We start from the raw sequence: 16863 nt of genomic DNA, 5'->3' as shown, positions 1-16863 counted from the left end.
AAAGACTAAGCTTTTGTCATTTCTTCCAGTTACACAATCCCCCACAGTCACTGTCACATTTAACGTTTTCCGCTCCTTACCTGTCTTGTTACCCAAAGCATCAACACCGAGTTTCATTCAAGGCTTTACCATCATTCCTTTCATACACATAAAATAAGACACACATTTCCTCTATATACTTGTCCAATAATAATAATAATAATAATAGTAAACTGGCAGGAATGAGAAAAGCACAAGATAGGAATATTCATGAGAAGAGCCTGGGGATCAGGGTGAGGAGGTGCCTTGTCTCCCATTACGTGAGTCCGTCTGCCTCCCCTCAGTTACACTGGCACGCGTTACACTGGGGGCAAATGCAATGGAGCATACCGATAATGTACACCTTCAGAAGTGGAATAAATCATCTGTATAATGAAGCATTCCATTGCCAAACGTAAAAATACAAAGTAGAACATTTCAGATAAATGATGAGTTTTGTTAATCATAAACAATGCAACCTAACTGTTATATGTGTTACTTTTTTATTTATTCTCACCAAATGTTACATATCTATATGTGAAATGAACATGGGTAATATGTTTATAATAATTCTCATTAAAATACACTGTCAAAATATATTAATGAGAAAATTTAGACACATTGGCCTTTAGGAAATTTAAAAGGCATGTGCGCTGTCATTTAGGACAGAATGCATTAACGTCACACACTCTCTACTGACATGATGTTACGAAAAAAAAAAAAAACAGCACAGTCCATGCAAACTCATATCCTCCTTGATTTTTGACCTTATTATTAATTGTCAATATCAAATAAATAGTCATTTTAAGAAGATGACAAGTCTACTATAGTCAGTTCAATTAACACTCCCTTTAAAAAGTTTGCATATACAGAAAATAACACATTAACGTCGAGATTAAAGTGGAAATGTCGAGAATAAAGTTCGCATGTCGACTTAATTCTCGACATACACTATTTTTTTTCTTTACTGTGTCCATATTTTTTTTTTTTCTTCTTCAGGGCCCTAATACGATTCTGTAGGATAGTGTAGTTGGTAAAGCAGTTTCTTTTAGTATACCAAACAGTAGCTTGTGCCTTACTTCTTCTCTTTTGTATAAAAGTATAGATAATCTTAGTTATTGTATTGTTTTGGTAGAGGTATTTATATAGAGTTTGGGTTTGTGGTACAATCCGTTTTTCTTGTGCATATACATTTTTGTCTTTATTTTTCATTTTGGGACTGGCAAAATTCACTGTAAATATTTACTTTTTTTTGATTGGGACATTATTTTTTGTGTTTGTGCACCTGAAAATAAAATCCTCTTTTATTTTGGTAAATGACAACTTTTTGTGTCTGTGTCACCATGTCTGACTTCTCTCAAGTCTTATCCCGGTTGCTCCCGAACTACAAGATGGCCAATGTGTAGTCTTGTGCCAGCCTTGCCCCTACATGGGGTGTACTCTAGAGTTTGAGTGCTTATAAAGCATTCTCCACTGAAACGTGCATTGGTGTCTATATGTTTGCAAATATGAAAGTACTATAGGATACAGTCTGTTGTCAGGTTTATGCTTCCCAGAAACACTACTGGCCCTTTAAAGGAATATCTTGGTAGGCTGCCTGAACTTAGTGGCTTATTTACTTTGGTGAGTCTGTCTTACCCTGTAAATACTAGGTGGGACATAAAATGCCTGCCCCTGACAAAGTGATTTGAGTTCCGAGTTTAGAGAAATGACAAAGGTCCTTGAACAAGAAAAATAGTGGAGAATGAAGATAGACAAATGGAGTAATTTTAGAGGGGAGAGAGAATAGGGAGCTGGAGAATAAAACTGTTACCTTATGTAAAATGTGATCTCTGAGTCTGCTAGGTATGTCTCAGAAAACACTTACAAATGCTTACTTTCTTGGTCCATGGTCCTTTTTCACTCATTCAGTGATCTTCCCAAAGTCTGTTCAGTTGGGTAAATAAAATAACATGGGCACATTTGTTGTACTGTGTAGTCTTGTTAATTTTGCTAATGTTTTCTTTTCTTGGAGTTTGTGGTATGTGTGCATATATGGTTAATATACCCAAATTACACCTTTTTAAATGTTGATCCAAGTACTATTACTGACTGTGTACCATCAGGTTTTTATTTTATAACATTGAAGTGGTGCCACTATAGGGGAGAATGTTTAAATGGCTCAGCAATGGAATTGTATAAGGCCTTGCCAAAGTTATTAAAAAGCAAAAGAAAGTAGTGGGTTGCTTTTTACCATCAACACCCTCATTCTACCCTCTGTTTCTTAAACTGAAATATTATTTTTCCTGTCTGTATTGTTTTCAGTGTCTTCCTCCTCTGTACATTTTCCTGGTCATGTTATTCCTTCCCAATAACACTTTTTTCTGTGCACTGACATTACATCTCACAATTCAGAATATGCTTTTGAGCACCAATCCAAAGAGGTGCACATCTTGTAATTAACTTATTAGCATGAGGGTTGTGGGGAAAATGTATGCAGCAGAAACAGTAATTTAATTGTGCCATGACCCTCAGTTGCTTTCAGTGCATGGTTTAATGTATTGATTAAAGGATATACTGTAGACTATAAAATGCACTTGTGCACTCTACACATAATTGTATTGTTGAATATTTTATTGGAATTTATAGTATGTGTTGCTGTTTATTTTATATGTAGCACTTTAATTATTTTTATTTTGTTATTTATTTAGGTTTTTATTGCAAAGGTAGCAAGTGCAACTTGAATACTACTTGGTGTATTTGTGTATGTGCTTTTATGCATACAGTGGCATACTGTATTTTAAATTTACTGGAATGTGAGAGTGCTCTTCTGTTATAAAATATGTATCAAACCTTTGAAACCCTGAATGTAATGTTTTAGTGTAGTCCAAAGGGATTTCTTTTACTGCAGATTTGCTTCTAATCAGTTAACTTACCTGGATTTTTATCTTAATTTAGCATTTTTATTTCCTGTAAATTTACAGGAATGTTAGTCTACTGTTTATAGGAATTTAACAAATATTTGTTTTATTTATAGGAATTAAATAATTTCTTGATTTTTCATATTAAAAATTTGCTCTCAAGTTAACTATAGTTTGTTATTTTATTTGTTATAAATTACATACTGCAGTGTTTTTATGAGTACAGAATATGAGTAGAAAAAGCATAATTAGTGAACTAGGTAAATTTTAAGACAAATATATCACTAATTATGAAATGGTTAGAATGAAAGTTCTTCAGCAGTGATTACCCAAAAATGACCTAGATAATCATTAGATTAGATAATCATATTATTTTCATATGAACAGACTACAGTGAAATTTTTACTTGCATATTCTTTCCAGCATGCAGCACAGTGCTATGACATGCCTTACATTGAAATGTCAGCCTCCTTTTCCGGTCAAATTTTAGAACACATATAAGGGTATTGTCATATTAACTTAAAAAATGTTGCACCCTTTAAAAAGCCTGAATAACTGACTGAGACAAAACTATCAAGATACTGGCAGAGGTATTATATTTCCTTTGCCCTCATGGCCTCCCTGCACATATTATATAACATTTCATTTTAGTGTTATAAATATTAATCAACAATGGAAATGTTTCAGACAGAGTTGTCAATATTAAGGTACCTTCATCTTTCCTTAAAAAATAAATACAGGAACAGGCTGAATCTAGAAATAGATAGATAGATAGATAGATAGATAGATAGATAGATAGATAGATAGATAGATAGATAGATAGATAGATAGATAGATAGATAGATAGATAGATAGATAGATAGATAGATAGATAGATAGATAGATAGATAGATAGATAGATATGTAACTATAATTAATATAACATTAATGTTAATGTAGGTAATATAATCCTATGATTATATTAGTAACTGTTACGTCTTGTAAGGCCAATGAAAGATCTGATTTCTGCTCTCTGTTGTTATTGTTATTATGTAATCATACTGTTATATTATTAACTGTTTTACCTTGTATTTTGTCTATGACGTAGACTTTAAGCGTGCCATCCCATGATACTCACCAGCTCTATCTGGTTACCCCACATCTTCTGGAAAGTTCCACTGAGAACAACAAAAAAGAGTTAAGCATTTAAAGCTATAGGAAAAATACCAATACTCCTAAATGTTATATAAATGTGAAAATCACACTGTTGTGCTTTTTGAATGACAAGTAAGGGAAGAAAATCTCTGCTAATTAAATGAGAACAAACAGAGATAAAATGACTCAGTTATTGTGAACTGGAACAACTGATCCCCTACAGGACTGAGAGTGGGAACCACCTTATTTTATTTCTGTTTCTTATATCTTACATCTATATGAAACTATATATACAGTATCTATATGAAACCAATATATTGAGTAAAGTATGATAAAATTATGGCCAGTTAAATGAAAGCAGCAGAAAATGGCTAGAAATAAGGCAGAATTTATATAGTAAGAGAAAATTCCATACCTTCCTAATCATCTATGTTTCTGTCAGAAATCTTTACATTTTTAAAGAAACATTACATCTTTCAGCGAGGAGAATGCTTTAAGTGGCAGACCCTTTATGCAAAATGTCATGCTACTACTATTATGAAATGACTCCTACTCATCTCCTAGAAAAATGTACATCAGAATAATTATTTATAGTACATTTGTATTTAAATTCTGTACTGCTTAATATCAGTCTAAAAAGCAATATTACATGGTGTGACCTTTAATTTAATGAATATATTGGACTGAAGTACAGTTCCTGTGAAGCATTATTCTCTGGTTGTAGGCGACATCCTAATGTGTGTTATTTACCATCATAACATAGTAAATATGAAAGTAATTTAAATTATATTAAGTAGCTAAGAAAATTAATATTCACAATATAATAATATAACCTGCGAATAGAATGGTGTTACAGTGGTTGCATTGCTGCCTAGCAACAGAGAGATTGGGGTTCAAGTACCGCGTGCTCAATGTGCAGAGTTTGCATACTGTATTTACATTTGTTTCCTTCTGTTGCTCTGGTTTGCTCACTTAGCCCCAGTGCAGGTGCATGTGTTTACCTTATAATTGTTGCATACAATACAAGAGTGTACAGGTGCAGTTTGTCTCAGAAAGGCGTTTATTTCCGAACAACTATCTTGCCAAATACTGGTTTTTCTTTTTTGTGCCTCTTCCAAAACCCAAATGTCATTCTAAAGTCTGCTTAACCATGAAAATCAGTAAGAAAATCTTTGAATCTGGCTGGCTGAGTTCTGATGCGTTCAGGTCTGGAGATGGTTTCAGTTGGAGGTTGCAACACCTCAGGGTCCTCAGTCTGCATAGGGCCCGGTGATCCTGCAGCTGAATCGAGACACTCTGCTGTAAAACCTAAAGAGTCACAGCTCAGCACTGGTGGTGCAGGTACCTTGCGGAGGCGACTTGCATGCCATTGGGTACTATCAGCCAGACAAAATATGTCAGGTCCAAACTGACTTATTACTTTTAAAGGAGAAGACCAAAAAGATTTCAACTTATGTTCTCAATGTGGCCTCCAGACCCTGACCCAATGTGATACATTTATGTGTGGTATTTTGACCCGGTGTGACCTATCAGTGTTGCTTCATTTTATTCTGGCTTTTGGACACACTGTTGTGGGTATGCATTGCCGTGGGCAATGATGGTTGGGCATTCTGATGATCTAGTGGAAGCTGAAGTTCACAACCAATCATAAGAGGTGCAAGTGAACTGTCTGCAGTTGAGTGCTGTGTAGCTCTATAGTGAAGAAGTGTCTGGAGAAGTGCCGAAAGAAATGTGCATCCATCTGCCAAATGTGCTTTAATGCCATTTTTTAAAGTTTTATTTAGACGCTCATCCCCCCTCATAACACCCACCGAAATGGCCTGAGGATGGTAGAATGCTGTGTGATAGTATCAAATTCCTTTGTTCATCAAAAAGCTTGTAAATTCACTGGAAGTAAATTGTGGATCATTATCTGTTAAACAACCACTGGCAACCCCCAGCGAGTAAAAATGGACTCCAAAAACTCGATCACAGCTCTGGTTGTAACTGATCCAACTGAGGCTACTTCTGACCACTTCAAATGTAGGTCATATGCCACAATAAGAAAGTGCAGATGATGTGGAATGCCATGTAACTCACTGCAGATGTCTAAATGTATGTGTTCTCAAGGCTTATCAGGCCACTGAAATGGCTGCAATAGGGGTGTAGGTGGATGACACATTTTACCACTAACAAGGCAAGCAGGGCATTCCTTGACCAGAGCTTCAACATCAGCATCAATCCCTGGCCACCACACAAGTTTACGACATCGTTGCTTAACACGGACAATACTCAAATGGCCCTCATATGCCATAGCCAGGACATATGCTTGGAGAGACCTTGGAACAACAGTGCAGAGACCACGGGAAACACAGCTTTCATTCCAGCATGTGAGTTCATCCTTGACATGATGGAATGGTGTCACCTCTGCCGGTACTTGAGTACACCACCCCTGCCTGATAAAAGTACGAAGCTGAGTTAGCACAGGGCCTTTCTCTGAGGCCTGCTGCAGCTTCTGGTGTGACACTGTGGCCTCTAGAGTTTTGTGAAGAAGCTGAACAAGTTCAAGCTCAGCAAAATCAGAGCAGGGAGTTATGGCTGGAGGAGCTGAAAACTGAGACAGTAGGTCGGCCACCACATTGTTGTGCCTTTGAGTATACTGGAGTTTAAAATTGTACTGCTGGAGATGATCAGACCAGCGGTGCACTCTTAGTGGCCTGTGGCCAGAACCAGATATAGCAAGCAGTACAGTGAGAGCTTGATGGTCAGTTCCAAGTGTAAATGCACAGCCATACAGATACATGTGCCATCATTCGCAAGCCCAGATACATGCCAGTGCCTTTTGCTCACTGACTGAATATTTTTGCTCACATGGGCTAAGAGCTCTAGAAGCAAATGCCACAGGTTTCTCAGTCCCCTCCTGAATCTGAGACAGTAACAGCCCCAATAGCAGCACCAGATGCATCACAAATGACTAAGGTGGAACTATTGAGGTCAAAGTGTGCCTGCACAGGCAGTAAAATAAGCTGAGTCTTTAGTAACTGAAACTCTGTGCAGGCTGGAGTCCATGCCCAGGGAGGCTCTTTTTTCAAAAGTTGATGTAAGGGTGCAGTAGTGGAGGAGTATTGCAGCAGGAAACATAGATAGTATGCAGTCATATCCAAAAATGAAGCAATCCGTGCTACCCATGTGGGCTCTGGAATTCTCAGTATTGCGTCTGTGTTAGACTGGAGTGGGGTTAAACCATCTGCAGACAGTCGGAAACCCACAAACTCAACTGAAGGTGCAGAAAACACACATCACCATTAAGACTGAGATTATGCCTGGCCAGTGCTGAAAACACTCTTATGAGACACTCATCATGGGTTTAGGTTGTGGGACCATGTACAACTATATCATCAAGATAAATGACAAACCTTGGAATTCTGCCAAGATTGTTGACATTATCTTCTGAAAGCAGCTTGGGCCTGAACTAGTCCAAATGGCGTTCTAGTATATCGGAAAACCACAATGTGAGCGGCAAATTCAGTCAGGTCTCGACTGCTGGGGTGGAGTGGCACCTGCAGATATCCCTGACAGAGATCTAACTTTGTAAAGAAACAAGATCCATAAAATTGTGTAGATAGGTCCTCTGATGTTGGCAGAGGGTATTTGTCAGGAATGACTGCCTTGTTTATTGCCCTTAGATCTGCACAGATTCATAGTTCCCCTAACTTTTTTTTTTTTTTGCAACAACCAAATTTGAAATCCATAGGGCAACATTAATAGGTTCTATAATTCCAGCCTCTAGGAGGCGTTGCAGCTCAGCAGATACTCCGTCACAGAAAGCCAGTGTAATGCGGCGTGGTGGCTGGATGACAGGAGGCACAGTGGGATCTAGCAAAGGCTGGTGATGAAAGGCAGAGAGACAGCCAAGTCCATCAAAAAGTGATAGCTGCTTCTGTTGCCAAGGGGAGCAGACTTTAAGAATTACAGATTCTCTAGTGTCAACAAGGGTAAAACCAAGGCTGTTAAAGAGATCCAGGCCTGAGAGGCTGGCACCAGGGCTGGAGACGTGGAATGTGAATTGAGGAAGAAGCTTAGAACTGTAGCGTACTGACAGCTCAACTGAACCCAAAATGTCAATCTTAGAGCTGGCATAGCCACAGAGAGTGGTGACTGGAGCAGATAGATGGAGATCTGGGAAAAACTACTTCTTATTCTTTAGATTTAACAGACAGCGTTGCCCCAGTAACTAGCAAAACTGGAAGACATACGTTGTCTGGTTCTATTGTGCAAGTTTTAAAAGATGTATGCCTAGATGTCACATTATGAATTATCACAGGCTTTGACAAAGCTGGAGTGGAATGGCAAACTTTTGCAAAGTGATTGGCTTTATTGCAGCGCTGGCATTTCTGACTCTTGGTAGGGCAGCTCTACGCTCTCCTAGAGTGTGATTTAGAGCCACAATTTCCACAAAAGCATTGGGGTCTTGGAGGAACCTGTTGTATAAGCTGCATACTGGGATTCTTGTTGTAGTTGTCTGAGTCTTCTGTGCACTGCCGCACTTGAGCCATGTCTCCTGTCACTGCTGAGGAAGCAGGAGATGTGTTGATTTTGGTGGCTAACTATGTGGCAGACTCAATCTGAAATGCAATGTGGATTGCCAGTGATAGGGTTAAATCACCTGATTCTAGCAAGAGCTTTTCTCTGACTTTTGGATTGTTAGTATGCTCAGCTAGTTGATCCCTACTAAATTCATCTTGCATTTCTCTGAACTTGCATAAACTGGCTAAACCCGTTAAGTTGGCCATGTATTGGTGAACTTATTCACGTGCTTGCTGTCACCATTTACAAAACAAGTTTCAGTAGAGGATAACACTTTGTGAGCAGGAGAAGTGTGTCTCCAGGAGAGTCACTGCAGCGGAGTATGTGGCTGCATTCCCCAAAATCTTAAACACTTGCTGTCCGTCTGTTCCCAGACAGTGTAGGAGCAAAACTCTCTAGCGCACATCACTTATATTTTCCAAATCAAGAGCCAGGAGGTAAGTTTCAAAAGACTCCAGCCAGTGGGTCCAAGGCACTGGAGGCTCTCCATTCACAGCAAGAAAGGGAAAAGGTGGTGGAACTGAAAATTCAGCCATCCTTCTCGCCAAAATGTTGCGTACAATACGAGAGCGTACAGGTGCAGTTTGTCTCAGAAAGGCATTTATTTCCAAACAACTAATCCTGCCAAAAACTCACCCTCTATCTCCAAACACCTTATGGCAAACAAGAACACACTGTCGTAAAATGTACATATTGCAAACATAACAATAATTTGATGGCATTCTGTCTAAGGATTGTTCCTGTCTTATGTCTGATGGTTGGTGGTATAGGCTCCAGTTTCTCCTGCAACCCTGTTCTGGATAAGCAGGTTTGGAAAATGGATGAATGGGGTTGGATGGGATAGTATACCTTATTAAACACTCAGCTAAATCTTAAATTCAAATAACTATCAGTCTGTTTTTTTTTCTTGACTATGAAGTTCACGTAAATTTGTGTTTCTACTGAAGTTTGCAGAAAATGCCTACAATTTACACCTAGAAAGCCAGGAGTCTTGAGATGTATTCTTCTGGTTGAATAAAACTGATGTTGTGTAGTGTATGCTGTGGTGTTACATTTTATTTAGTCATGTCAAATTGAAAAGGTGCGTTAATGAACACATTTTGGGACAATATTTAACCTACAGTACATACTGTACATTGTATCATACTATTTTGAAATATTACTATATGGTTCTGACATGCATATCGTGAATACTCAAATATACTCCCTCTTCAATATTACATTATCACCCTTTGCTGTCTTGTCAGTCTTATTTGGTGGTGGTGTTTTTTCTCCGTCTTTGACATGTTTTCACTATCTTCATGTTATTATTGCCTTTTTAGGCTTTGATTATAAATTTCCCTAACATTCTTTCACTATTCTTTGTGTTAGTATGCCTAACATCTGTACACTCGTGTGCCTTTCAAATTGACCACAATATGTTAAAGCTTTCTGAACGATGTGGCTGTACTCTATCTATCACTTTACTTTTTGAAGTTTTGATAGGATGCAAATAATTCTTATATCTTATAAGTGTGATGAACACTATTCTTTTAGTGTTCAGTCATGAACCGTTGACAAGTAGTACAATAATCTTAGTTTTGGGCACTTTTTAATAATTTAATACAGCTGAAACAGCAATACACTTTTATAGCAGGAGAATACACAAATGTGATTCTAAAATTCTGAAAGAATTCCCATAAAAGATTAAAGCTGTACAAGGGAATTTGTTAAAACTGACAGCCAATTTAAAATAGAAATCACTCGAAGAAGTACTACTATTCTATACAATGACAGCACATCACAACAACAGAATAAAGATAACACCATCAACCTCATTTTTTATTTGTTTAAAAGGAATTCCTTTTGACATGCCTTTAAATAAGACACTAAAACTCATAGCAGCAAGAGAGTCATCCATGCAGTCCGGATTGCTTCAGTAGCTGCCACATAAAGTGTATTCAAATTGTGCTTTCTCTTTTATGTCCCCTGTTGTGGAAAGCTTAGATTTCTAGAGAATATAGCACAAAAACTTTACTAAGTAAACTTGAGCTCCACTTAACTTTGGTTAAAGGCAATAGTCTGACAACATTTTTTGAGCTACATAGTAACCCATCCTTTATAATCAATATGTAAAAATTCATTGTAATAGGGATCTAAAACCAGAAGTCAGCCAGGTGCATGTTGCAGTGCTGATTACTTGATAACTTACGGCCATTTCTAGCATGGGCAGGTGTGTCGTTGACATTGTGTAAAAGATGCAAGCCGTTTTCTTTTGTTGTAATGTACTTGCACCATTTTAACTAGCAGATGGCACCTGGAAGCTCAAGTAACATAAAACATGCTTAAAAAAACTATGTCATGTTAGAAAGCAATTGAAATTCTGTTAGAGAGTGACTGTTTCAATGCACCAATTCAAGTCGTACACATTGATACAGAGAGATGTTTGATTGAATAGTGTCTCAGAAATGGAGAAGGGAAACTTTGAAAACCAAACACTCAGCAGCTTGTATTTACATTCCTGACAGCGCTTTGGCCATCCTGTTCTGGTCTGATCATTACAACTTTTATTATATATTAAGGCTTTTAAATGTAATTTCATCTCAAAAGATTTGTTTTAAATTGTTCATATCTGTTAATATCTATGAAATTCCTTGCATGTTGCTATGACAAACTTCTGTCACTTTTCATTGCTGCATAATAGAGGACCTGCTGATGTTTTAAATACAAAAAGTTATACTGTTACTACATACATTAATCCAATTTGGGGTCATGGAAGGACTGAAACATATGCCAGCAGTACAATTTACAAATCAGGAAACAGTCCCATGCCATTGCATTTATGAATATACCAAACCAGAAACATTTTGGAATTACCAATTAACCTACTTTGCAATGAACATGTGAGGAGATCAGGAAACACCATATAGACTTGAAGAAAACATGTAAAGTTCTCACAGAGAACATACTGTATGGGCACAGACATCTAACTCAGCATGTGGAATCTGTGAGGCAGCTGCACTACCAACTTAAGTCTTTGTTTACTGTTATCATCATCATCATTATTATTATTATTATTATTATTCAGCAAGAGCCTTTATCTAAGGTGTCCTGAAAAAAATAACAATGTAATACAATTTAATTGTGCATGTATAAAATTGACAAATGAGACTTTTTAAGAGAAAGAATGGATATTTAACTGTGATCCCATTTCGTTTTAATAATATTTACATTTATTTATTTCAAAGACGGTTTTATCCAAAGCGACTTACAACATTTTAGATTCAATTGGTTGCATTTCTTTTTTCCAATTGGAGCACAGGCGGGTGAAGTGACTTGGTCACGGTCACACAGTTTTCGTGGCGGGATTTGAATCCACAACCCTTAACCAGTGCGCCACACTGCAGACCACAGAGTAGGACAGGGAAAAAGTGCTGGGTGGATTACAGTGCTAGCACACAAAAGTAGCACACAGTGATATGCAGAGATTTTTTGTTGGACAATGGTACTATCCAGGGAAAAGTTTGTTACATTAGATTAAAGTAGTGGTTCCCAAACTTTTTTAAGGTATGACCCACTTTTGGACTATAATTTTGTTTGCAACCCACCACTACCATACTCAACCCCGTTTGTAAACAAACCGCACCTGACCAGTGGTAAAATAGTTATCAAATAATAGAAATACTGGTGCCATCTGTTACCCAATAGCACAATGTGCCTTTGTTTTTGCATCTTTCCTGGACTTTCCACCATGTTCGAGAAAGTGCATGCTAATTATTTTTAACTAGTCATTTAGCCCGTTACAATAATGGGCGCTAGAACAGTAGTGCATAAACATTAGTAGGAACAATCTATATTAAATGGCAAGGGACTTTGACCTCATTCTTTTTGCTGGTCATATTTATCTTTGTCTTTCAGCCTTTCTTTTGTTGGTGTTTACTTGCTGAGCTGACCGTTCTTCGTGGGCTGCCGCCGTGTATTGTGTGTCTTTAATTTTCTGTGACAGTAACACTGTCTTGTACGGCTCTATTCAATAAGGGCGCGCACAAAAAGGCGAGCTTCAAAAGGGCGACCTCAATTGAGCGCGGCGAATAAAGGCGTTCGTAGATAATTTAGTTCAAATGGCTCTGGAATATGTGAAGAGCAACAATGGTGCAGATCTTTATTTACACGCACCTTTATTCGCTGCGTCCAATTGAGGTCGCCCTTTTGAAGCTCGCCTTTTTGTGCGCGCCCTTATTGAAGGATACCGTCTTGCATGTCTGCTGGCTTGTACGTCCGTAATATACAGTACCTTTAATTTTCTCTGGCGGTAATACAGGCGTGCTCGTCGGTAATACACCTTTAATCTCCTCTGACAGTAATACTGGCTTGTATGAGGCTGTAATATGTGTCACTGTGTTGTGTACCTTTAATTTCCTCTCCCAGTAATACTGGTTTGTATTTCCATAAAACGCCTCTAACTTTCTCTGACAGTAATATCGTGCATCGCACCGTGCCCCGCGCATGCGCACTTCATCAGAAGACACCCACACACGGACACCTGGACGCACATAGGGATTTTATATATATAGATTGCTGCATCATTGCTGGATGGCACAGGAGTCCTCTGGAAATTTCACTTCAGCTTTATTTATAAAAGCAGTGAAGCTCAATGAAGCATCATTTCCTAGCTGTGCACTTTGCTGTTGAATGGCAAGTACAATATCGAATATTCAACAGTAAGTACAAGGTATACCCATTTTGTTAACGATGGATACATTTTTAAAATGATCATTGGAACCGTCTATGTCTGGCAGTGACAAGAATAAAAAGAAAAATGGATTGTACAGTGATGAATATCTCACATATGTTTTTACTGTTATTTCCATTAATCCCAGTGTGTAGTTTGTTGAGAAGTGTTGTCAAAATAAAGTGTGAAGCCATCAAAGCTTCTTCGACATTTAAATACCAAACATCCAGACAAAAAATACAAGCCTGTGGAATTCTTTGAAAGAAAGCTAAACTATCTCTGCAAGGAGCAAGCCATTTTTACTTAAGCAACCATTACTAATGAAAAAGCATTACTAGCAAGTTATCAAGTTGCCTTTCACATTGCAAAAGCCAGTAAGCCACATACAAGTGCTGAAAATCTGATTTTACAGACAGCTGTTGATATGATGCAAGTAATGGTTGGTGAAAAGAGGCTGAAAAGCTCAAAACAATACCTTTCTCCATTAATATGATCCATAGAAGCATAAGCAACATGGCAGAAAATATTCAAACACAAGTTCTTGAAAATATTAAGAAGTGCATGTACTTTTCATTACAGATCTACGAATCCATAGATATTTCCAACTGCACCCATTTCATAGTACAGGTACTCGTCGACATACGACCTATGGAAGTTACGACTGTTCGACTTTACGACGCGTTTGACTGTTTCCCCCGCCAGCTGTTGGCAGCGCCAGTTTCCCGCACTCTCAAGTCTCGCTACGCAGCAGTAAAAATATACGCAGCAGTGTTGCCCCACGTGTGTTTGTGTCTTGTTGTTTTGGCAATTTTCGATAATAATATAACCCTAACATATAACCCTATAATATTAACACTAATAGCAGCTTTCTACTCAAAACGGCAAACTTGAGAAGCTGCCAGCATCAAACCCAGAAGCTCTTGATTGGGCAGTTCTTAGGATTGCACTACGCAAGCAGTCGCATCAACTGCTTACCGCAACCTGCTTTCTTTTTTCTTCTTGAATAAAAGCGCACTTGTTCTGTTATACTTGTACTTGTGAAAGTGTTTATTTGATATTTGGACTTCAGGCTTCACACCAGTCATTCTCAGTCACACACACCACTCACATCCACATCCACAGTTATCCCAGTCTCGTTCGTGCACAAGTTTTATATACAATCATCACATTCAAATGTTAACAGTTCCCACACACAACTGCTGACTCCCAATCAAGAACTTCTGGGTTCGATGCTAGCAGCTTCTCGAGTTTACCGCTTTGAGTAGAGAGCTGCTGTTATTGTTAATATTATACAATAAAAACATACATTTGATTTACGTCTGTAACAACCGCTGTAAATTTATATTGCTTGTCAAAGTTAGCGTTCACACTCGCCCCGATATGACACTGCTCTTTTCAAATAAAGACGCGCTATAACAGAGGTGAACTCAGATCAGAGAAAACAGAAGCCCTCCCCGCAAGAAATGTCGACTCACAGTGTATGAATGGCGTATGGAAGAAGTGTGTTAAGCGTTATGTAAATACTTTTGCTGGATTTAACAGTGAACAAGAACTTGATGAGATTCGTGAAGAAATAGTGAAACTGTCAAAAGACCTTTCATTGGAATGTGAAATGGAAGATGTCGAGGAGTTGCTAGACGGGAATCAGGTGAACTTATGAATGAAGAGCTGATAGAATTGGAAGAAGAAACAAGAGAATTGGAGTAAGACGAAGAGGAGGAGGTGCCACAAAGAATGTTCACCACAAAGGGATTGTCAGAAGATTTATCTCTACTGAATAAACTCCTCGCTCATTTTGAAAAAATGGACCCACATATTGAACGATTTGCGAGGATTGAACGGATGGCACGCAACACATTTCGTCCTTATTGCAAAATTTATGAAGAGAAAAAAAAACAAACAATTCAGACGAAGCTCACTATGTTTATGAAAAGAGCAACTCCTCCCATCACCCCCGTCCGCAGCCCTCGCCTGATCTGATGAAGGCGATATCGACAACCCGCAGCCAAGCACCAGTGGTGCCAGGAATTAAATGTACAGTACAGTATTTCTTGTTTTGTACGTTTTCCACATATTAAACAAATTGTACTGTAGTATGCTGTGTTTGTCTTAGAAAGTAAGAAAATGTTGATAAAATATTACTTTAAGATGATTACAATATTATTACCCAGTCTAATATTCTTACCTTAAATTAACATAGACCGACTTACGTCCAGATCAACTTACAACCAGTCAGTCGGAACCAATCGCGGTCGTAAGTCGACAAGTACCTGTATTTGTAAGAAATGATACTGAGAATGGTGTTACGGAAGATATTTTATTTTTTAAACCACTAGAGGTCAATACTTCTGGAAAATGTTTATTTGACACTTTCATGAAAAGCACTAGTAAGTGCAATATTTATTGGACGAAATATGTTGCTGTATATGCCAACATACATCAAACATCAAATAAAAACCAAAGTGGTCTCATTGTCAGAGTACAAGGGAGGATGTCAAATGCTACATGGATACAACTGTTTTACATCGTAAAGCTCTTACATCAAAATCTTTACCTTATGAAGTGGATTATGTTTTAAAATATGTCATTAAAGTGGTAAATTCCATCAAAGCAAAAGCATTGCAGACTCTTATTTTTTTAAATTTGTGAAGACATGGGTTTGTTAAACGAAAATCTTATTTATCACACAGAAGTATTATGGCTTTCGAGGTGAAATATCTTGAAAAGAGGTTTCCAGTTACAAGCAGAACTTTTGATGTACCTGCAAGATGAGAAATCAGAATATGCAAACTTATTTTCCAATTCTCTTTGGCTTCTTATGCTGGCTTTCCTTTCTGATATTTTCGAACACTTAAAACAGTTTTAAATAGTAGTTTGCAAGACTGCGATGTTAACATAATAACAGCCAGGGATAGAATCAATGGATTTGTAAAGAACTTGATTTCTGGTCGACTTCCCTTGACAAAAAGATATTTAATTCATTCCAGTGCATTCAAGAACTCATGGAAAATTTAGCTATGTTTAATATAGTAAATTCTGAGATCATCAGACATGCAAGTTAGTTTGCACTATTTAAAGCATCAGATTTTTGAGTATTTTCCAAAAGAAACTTAAAAAAGTTAAGACAATCACAGATGGATACTGAATCCGCTTTTAGAGAGTTCCATTCAACTGTATGAAATTCCGACAAATATGAAAGAAAAACTTATTGAAATATCTACTGATCTATTGTTGAAACTAGACTTATTTTCCCAGAGTGTAGACCAGTTTTTTGCCAAAAGAATGCAAGAATACCCCAAGCTTGCAAATGAAGCTCTTAAACTTTTGATACCATTTGCAATATCATATTTATGCAAATTAAGTTTCTTGTCTATGACTGACATCAAAAGAAAAGAGAGAAATTGCCTCAGACTTCAAATCATGTCATTGTGCGTGTATTGAATACAGAGCCCAGAATAGAGAAGCTAATTTCTGAAAAACAGCCACATTTATCACATTCATTTTTTTTACTTTAAAATTTCTGTAACATTTGTT

General features: G+C 37.6%; 2 protein-coding genes across 3 annotated transcripts in view; both read left to right on the top strand.

Annotated features, from left to right (window-relative positions):
• The window catches only part of LOC114652016 (multimerin-1-like), a 627482-nt gene extending 623961 nt beyond the window's left edge, over positions 1–3521 (top strand). Inside the window, exon 9 of the transcript XR_007934941.1 lies at positions 3509–3521. The gene's annotated coding sequence lies outside the window, so the exon portion shown is untranslated. The remainder of the gene's footprint in view (positions 1–3508) is intronic.
• Positions 1–16863, top strand: part of ccser1 (coiled-coil serine-rich protein 1) — a 1824576-nt gene that overhangs the window by 312226 nt on the left and 1495487 nt on the right. The window lies entirely within an intron of this gene.

Source organism: Erpetoichthys calabaricus, chromosome 5 (genome assembly GCF_900747795.2).
Source record: "Erpetoichthys calabaricus chromosome 5, fErpCal1.3, whole genome shotgun sequence".
In the NCBI taxonomy this organism is placed as follows: domain Eukaryota; kingdom Metazoa; phylum Chordata; class Cladistia; order Polypteriformes; family Polypteridae; genus Erpetoichthys; species Erpetoichthys calabaricus.
The sequence above is the reverse complement of the archived record's forward strand: the minus strand, read 5'-3'. Positions and strand labels throughout refer to the sequence as shown.